Raw genomic sequence first — 7,945 nt, forward strand, 5'->3', positions numbered from 1 at the left:
GTGAAGGCCTACTCTTGCATGAATTTCGTGTATCGGGCCTCTAGTTCAGTAATAAAAAGAAATGAAGTACTGATAACATGGTACATCATGAATGAACCTTAAAAACATTATGCTAAGTGAAAGAAGAGATCACAAAAGGCCACATATTATATGATTCCATTTATATGAAATGTCCAGAAAAGGAAAATCTATTGATATAGAAAATTAATCAGTGGGTGTCAGGGGCACAAGGGATCTCTTTGGGTAATAGAAATGTTTTAAAACTAGGTTGTGGTGATAGTTGCACAACCACACCCTTGAGTCTTAGGTGACTGAGCAAACACCACTATAAACAGGTTATTTTTCCCCATCTCTCTGTGTTTGGGCCTCAGAAATGGACTAAACCTTGACATAGGGTTCAACAGAACCATGTAATGAGCCTACAGTTAAGTATGGTGTGAGAAAGAGACTTGTGGTCTCAGAAGTGGCACATGCTCACCCACCCATCAACCTAAATCTCAGAGAGGAAAGAACATGTAACTGTCAGAAACATGATAGAACAGTCAGTGAAATCAAATGTCTAAATCATCCAATGTGCTTCTGTTCCTCGGAGATAGCATAATAATATAAGAAGAATTAAGAGTCATACAGTGGCTAACATTTAACAAGCCTATCCTATGTCCTGAGCACGATGTTAAGCTTTTTATATGCATAAATTCATTTGGTTATCACCACCACTTGATGAAATTGTATCATTGCAAGAGGTTTCTATAAAGTCCTGACAGGATGCAGATAGCACATTCAAATGAGGCAATTGAGGAGAGCTTAATAAAGGACCATTTACAAAGGTATAGGCAGTGTTCCAGGAACCAGCAAGCACAAGGCTAGCAAGAGCAGGGAATCAAACCTGGGTCTGAAAAAACTTGCCAAGGGAGGGATGGGTACCCGTACCTGAAGGTAGTAACTGTGGCTAGGAAAGGGGACAAAAACCAATTCACAGTGACTCAGAAAGAAAGGAGCTGTGGGAATAAACTCCCCAACCTCATTCTCTTCCCTTTCTCCAATTTCCTACTGACAACTCCCATTAGATCAGTGATTCTCAACCTTCCTAATGCCACGACCCTTTAATACAGTTCATGTTGTGGTGACCCCCAACCATAAAATTATTTTTGTTGCTACTTTATAACTGTAATTTTGCTACTGTTATGAATCGTAATGTAAACATCTGATATGCAGGATGTATTTTCATTGTTACAAATTGAACATAATTAAAGCATAGTGATTAATCACAAAAACAATATGTAATTATATATGTCTTTTCCAATGGTCTTACGCGACCCCTGTGAAAGGGTCATTCGACCCCCAAAGGGGTTGCGACTCACAAGTTGAGAACCGCTGCATTAGATGAACCCATGTGGACACCACAGGACAAGGAAGCCCATAGATGCAGCACAAATAAGTCAACCTCTAGAGCACAAAGAAAGATTAAGAAAGTGGAGAATAAATCTGGAGGGACAACTGTAAAATATCCAGTGTAGTACTATTATCATCTGCTCCTGACAGATAAGGAAACTGATATGTGTAACAGTTAAGGAACATGTCCAAGGATGTACAGCTAGAAGGCCAGAGCTGGGCTTGGAATACAGGTTCTGCTGGCCCTTATCCGCCACCAATAGGTTGCAAGTGTTTTCCCAACCCCAATCACTAGAAATGATCAATAAAACCTGAGAAGGATGGCCTGGCCAGTGTTTCTCAGTGGTTGCATTGACCTTTTAACCAAGAGGTCGCTGGTTCAATTCCTGATCAGGGCACATGCCCGGGTTGCAGGCTCGATCCCAAGTGGGGGGTGTGCAGGAGGCAGCTGATCATTGATTCTCTATCATCATCATCATCATTCTCTCTCTCTCTCTCTCTCTCTCTCTCTCTCTCTCTCTCTCTCTCGATCCCCTTCCTCTCTGACATTAATAGAAATATATATATATATATACATATATATATATATATATTTTTTTTTTTAATAAAAAACCTGGGAAGGATGACCAGGACTCTCCAGGTTCCAGAATTGGGGAAAAGAAAACAACTGTGCCCTAGCACACAATGATAATCCATAACCAAGATGAGATCAAGTGACCCTGTACCCCCACATGCACCCATACCCAGATTTTTAAATCATGTTCCCAGGGCCTCAATCCACAGAACAAAACGCTGCCCAGGTATGGGTATCAGCTCTTTGGCTAGGTCACTGAACATGGCTCAAACACATATCTCCAAGCAGAGGTTTTCAGAGGAAAATATTTTAGACTCTTTCATGTGGGCATTAATTTTCTATCACTCATAGTCCTACGACACCCCTGAACTACCAGGGAAGCAAAGTTCGTGTAATTCCTGCTTGTCCTTTAGCCTTGTAAAGCACCAGGTGGGGAGATGCTTCCATATGTACAGTAAAAACCTCTCCAACCACTAAAGAAAAACAATAAAAGTGCCTCTCCTCACTCTGGTTTGCAGTGATTTTCAGAATTGGCATGCAATAGAAAGGGCTGTGGGGTCCCTGAGTCCCCAGGTAGACCTGGTTATGAGGGGACTCCTTCATTTGACCTCTCATATGGGACTGCGCCTGCAGGGTCCCAGAGCTACCCTAAGAAGACCCTGATCTCAGAGACAAATGCCACCCAGGAGCCACCTGGCAGGTGAGTTCCACCCCTTCAGGCCCCAGCGGCCCACAGAAGAAGCAGGAAGAGCTGGTCCTCTTGGAAGTGGCTGAGCTGATAGCTGAATGCTGAGACTGATGTGGAAGGACAAGCCTATCCGCTACCCAAGTATTTGTTATCAAACAGCTCCTACAGAGCACTGCACTGCGGCAAGCACATCAATACAAAGGCGGCAGCAGCCTTTCAGAAAGTAGACACCAGGCCTGCCATTAGCCAAGCTCTAGGAGGCTCCGAGCCCACCTATTTCATCCTTGACTTCCAGCTTTATTGTTCTGTGATGGGGAGGGAGGCACCACCTCATCTGCCTGCTCTGCCATGCACTGTGATGGTCTCTGCCCCCAGCAGGTCGTAGAAACCAAGCCAGCTTTATGATCGCTCTTTCCCTGTTTCCCTAGTCTGTGGATCTTCTGTCCCAAATAAATCAACATTACTATTTCTCCTTTTTTCTCTCAGTCTCAGCAGGCTGCCACTCAGGCCATTTCTTTTCAGATAATGAGCCAGGCATGCTCTCGAGCTGCGCCTGTGTGGTGCACAGGGCCAGGATGGAGACAAGACTGCACGGTCCAAACCAGAGGGTTTCTGAGCCACTGTGTAGATTTCCCTCCAGCAAAGCCATCACAGCCATTTCTCATCTGCATGATGGATGAGGAGGACCTTGGGACAGGGCAGGGCAGTGAGGGTGGAAAGAGCAGGTGCAAAAGCTTCATCCTAAGTGGGCTCTCTGGTCAGCCCATGAAACATACTCCATCTTTATGTCAGCAGGGCTTCCAATACCATTTCCACTCCAGACATCAAAGAAAGGGCTCTAGAAACCACTAAACTGAATAGTTTCCAATGCAGAGACTTAAAAACAAACACACACACACACACACACACACACACACACACACGAAAACACACCTCCTACATAGAATCCTAATACATAAAAGAGGTAAGTGTAATATTGCACTGGCTGATGCTAAGAAGAGGGCTCAGGACCCTCTCCACTTTCTCTCCCCATCATCTCCACAGACTACCCCAGTGTCTCTGTAGAAACCAGAGTTTCAGCAGATATAGTCTGAAAACCATATCAGCCCTTTCACAGGAAGGAAATCCACTGATCACTTATTCAACACAGGATGGGGGATTTGAGCATTTTCTTGTGTCTTTTGTCAGACATCAGGGTTAGCCTTTATCTCTGATTTACTGTAGTAGCCCAGGAGACATGACAACTAAATGTAATGTGGGATCCTGGGACAGAAAAAGAACATTAGCTAAAAACCAAGGTAATCTGAATTAAGTATGGACTTTCGTTAATAAGAATGTATCACCCTGGCTGGTTTTGCTCAGGGGTTAGAGTGTAGGCCCTAGGACCCAAGGGTTGTGGGTTTGATTCTGAGTCAAGGGCATACCTCGGTTGCAGGTTTCCCAGCCCCATTAAGGGTGCATAAAGGAGGCAACCAATCAATGTGTCTCTCTCACGTTGATGTTTCTCTCTCTTCCCTTCCTTCCTCCCTTCCACTCTCTCTAGAAATCAATGGAAAAAATATCCTCGGGTGAGGGTTAAAAAATAGTAATAAGAAGAATGTATCAATATTGGTTTACTAATTGTGACAAATGTAAAATATTATTAATAGGGGAGACTGGGTGCAGGGTATATGGGAATTCTCTGTACCATCTTCGCCTTTTTTCTCAAATCTAAAATTGTTCTAAAAATTAAAAAAAAAACTTAAAGTGCAGTCCTATTCAATCAGAAACTCTGGACCATGGTACCCTGTAAACATATTCAACACTTTCAGGTACATCCAAGAAGCCCTAAAGCACTGGTTCTTAACCCTGGGCTGCTCATCAGAATCACTTAGAAAACTAAAAAACAAAACAACAATACCTGGACCCTACCCCAGAAAGTGGGCATGAAGACAGGTCAGACATGAGACCTTTTGAAAGGTCCCCTGGTGATTCTTTTATGCAGCCCCAGTTGAGATTCACTGCTTTAGGACATGTTGGATTCCTCCCTTCGTTCTTTTTTACTTCTACATCCAGTATTACCTTCTTTTTGCTTAAAACATTTAATCATATCACTGCTCACTTGGAAAAAAAAGAACTGACATGGGCCTGCAGAATTCAGGAACCACTCCTGAGCAATCGTATTACCGCCCTTGGCCACCAGTGCCCAGCCATCTCCCAACTGTAACTTTGTGTACCCGTTCTACCGCCCAGCCCTGCAGGCCCCCAGCCCAGCAAGTTCCACTTCCTTCACAGCACCACCTGTAAAACTCTGCTTTCTGGGCCCAATGTTACTGCCTCTCCTGCCTGGAAAACTCTTCCTCATCCTTTGAAACCTAGATCAAATGTCACCCCCTTCTCTGAAGCCTTCCCAGATGTCACCCTAGAACTTAGTTGCTCTCCCCTTTTGTCTCCCCACCATGCTTTTCTGAAACCTGTCTTATCACCTACATCATTGGATTGCAATTATTTGTCTGGGTGTCTCTGCCCCATCACGGGAAAGTCATCTGGCACTGTTTGTCACTCACACACCTGTCCTCTCTGCACAGTGTTGAGCTCAGTGAGTGAGTAAATGCATTAATTAACAAACTTGTTCTGGAGACCTTATCCTTGTGTTAGGGGAAATAAAATCCATCAGCTAAGAGATCCCTCTCTGTATCAGATGGCCCATCTATGTTTGTTCGTTTGCTCTGCAAGCAACATTCAGAACATTCCCTTAATCTATTTGTTAAGAATGACATTCCCCAACTTAATGAACAGGCTCTCGTGTACATAAGCCAGTCAGGATGTCAATGATGCTGCTGGGAATATGGAAAGCAAGCAGACATCCGGATTCATGAACCAGCCTGGAAGTGGCAAACACCTTGCAAGAAAGAGCGCAGGTGGAAGCATGGCCAGGATACCAGTGCACTGAACACCCAAGAGCATTTTCACTGTCCTGCCCTCAGCTCAACCCATGACCACTTGTAAAACACACAAGGAAGCTATTTTAAACTTTCTTTTTTATGGGAGTGACTTAAGGTTCAAAAAAGTTTCAATTGGAGCCAGTAACAGGGGCAAAGCCAAAGCAGCCACTACAGTGGAGAAATTGAAGCAACTTCATTTACATTTATAAAATCTTCATGAGAACCATACACTCAGTTCCACATGTCCTTGTGCTGCATTTTTAAAAAGTAGCAAGTCAATACTCCAAGCTCTTCAGTGGAGGAGTAAGGACTGGAATACAATCTTCTTATCACAGGCAGAAAGATTCTACGTGGTATAAAAAAGATCTAGGGCTATAAACCATTTGAGAATCAGGTAAGAGTTATAGACTCTCTTGTCAAGAAATAATACAGTGCTCAAGATTTTACATAAAAACCAGGGTCTAAAAAGGTCCCTGAAATGTGCAGGAGCTACCCAGTGGTCCTTGGGTCCTAGAAGATCCTAGGGTCCTTCCAAATCATGACATTCCCTAATTTATGTTCTTTTTAAACAAAAGTGCTTAGTACAGGCTGCACATAGTAGCTGCTCAATAAATGAAAGCCATTAATTATAATGGTGTGAAAATAAATGTGAAATCAAACTCTTTCAAATGCAAGAGAGAGAAACTCGGGCGAAACTGTCTTAAATAAAACAGGGATTATTGGGAGTCTCAAGCTTTAGGCACAGCTAGATCCACATACTCAGATGAATTCGTCTAGAATCTGGATCTCCTTGGTTCCTCTTTTTGGAACTTGGTTTGATTCTTTGCCTGGCTTTCTCCTTATTGGGGTGACATGGCCAGCAGCTGTTCCAAATTCACATCCTATTCTTTCAGTAACTGCAGCAGCAGAACCAAGCGTCTTTCCCAATAGTTTCAGCAACAGTTTAGGATGGATACTTCAAGTTACTTGCCAATCTTTGAACAAATCTCTAAGCCTGAGTGACAACATATACTTAGTGGGCCTGACTTCAATGTCAAGCCCACAATGAGATCTAGAAGTTGTGAGACTAACTACCCAGACCACAGGCATTGAGAGTGAAGAAGTGGTTCCCCAGTAAAATTCAGCATGCTATTACCAGAGGAAATGGGAACATGATCCTGAATGGACAAACTCACTCTATATCCACTACAATACAAATAAACAGCAATTATAACTAGTGGGCTATTGCTCTTTGGAATGGACCCAGTAGGTTGATGTTTATTCAGCACTAGTCTTGATTATTTTTTACCTGGAACATGGTGGTCCAAGGCAAAATGGAATGGAGTAGTTGGTAGGCATGGGAAGATCATTGACTCCTTCATCCTAATTAACAGCCCTGCTTGCTTATTTTTACTCAGAAAGCAGCTCCAGTAATAGAAACCCTCCCACCTCTGGTAGTCCTATCTCTGCCAGTCAACAGCCACTGTTAAAGGAGAAAAGAAAAATCTCCTATCATATTGGCAGGCCTCCTGCTGAGGTGTATTTTTGTTCCTTTACCTAATCTGAAGGTTATCTTTATTTTCTTCCCTATTGAGTAGTTTGATGACTGTCTGCTTTAATCATTATAAACATTTAGAAATTTGCCGAGGGAAAACTACAATCCTTACAGAATAGGGATACCTGAAGTGCTTTTTCTATTAATGACCTCAGCCCTGAAAAGGAATCTGTGTATCAATGATGAATTGTCACTCTCAGGCCTTGGGAACAGAAACTCGCCTCTCTGGCACCTTGTTCTCCATCAGCAGCTGTCCCCAAGATATCATTGGTCTGGATTAGATGAAATAAAGTGCTTTCAAGTCCACTTCTTTCTAGCCCACTTTGGCCATGGCATAGCTCAGGTAAGCTCCTGGCATAACTTGAACAGCCACCTCAGGAGTCTAAGAAGAAATTACCTACCTATAGCCTTTAACTTGTGATTGTCTAATTTTGTCTGAGAAGAATTCTTTTTAAAATAGAGACTTCTGGAGGAGAGAAAGAATGTTTAGTGTGATGAGAATAAAAAGGTAGGAAAATTAAGAGCAAGTAAGAGAGTACAGGGATGATCTTAATACTAAAATCCACTTGTCCTCTGCTCAAAAGCTTTCTCTGGCTTCCTATTGTCTTCACCTTCATGAGTGTGCCTTCCAGGTTCTGTATGATCTGGCCTCTACTTACATTCCCAGTCTCAATTCTCTGCTTTATCCTTTCACTTTGCTCCAACAAGTCTTTTTTTCCTCATCTTTTTCTTTTTTTAATAATTTTCTATTTTTCATTTATAGTTGACATATCATATTAGTTTCAAGTGTACAACATAGTGATTAGACATTTATATAACTTATGAAGTGATCC

Source organism: Myotis lucifugus, unplaced genomic scaffold, assembly GCF_000147115.1.
Source record: "Myotis lucifugus unplaced genomic scaffold, Myoluc2.0 scaffold_35, whole genome shotgun sequence".
NCBI classification, from domain to species: Eukaryota; Metazoa; Chordata; class Mammalia; order Chiroptera; family Vespertilionidae; genus Myotis; species Myotis lucifugus.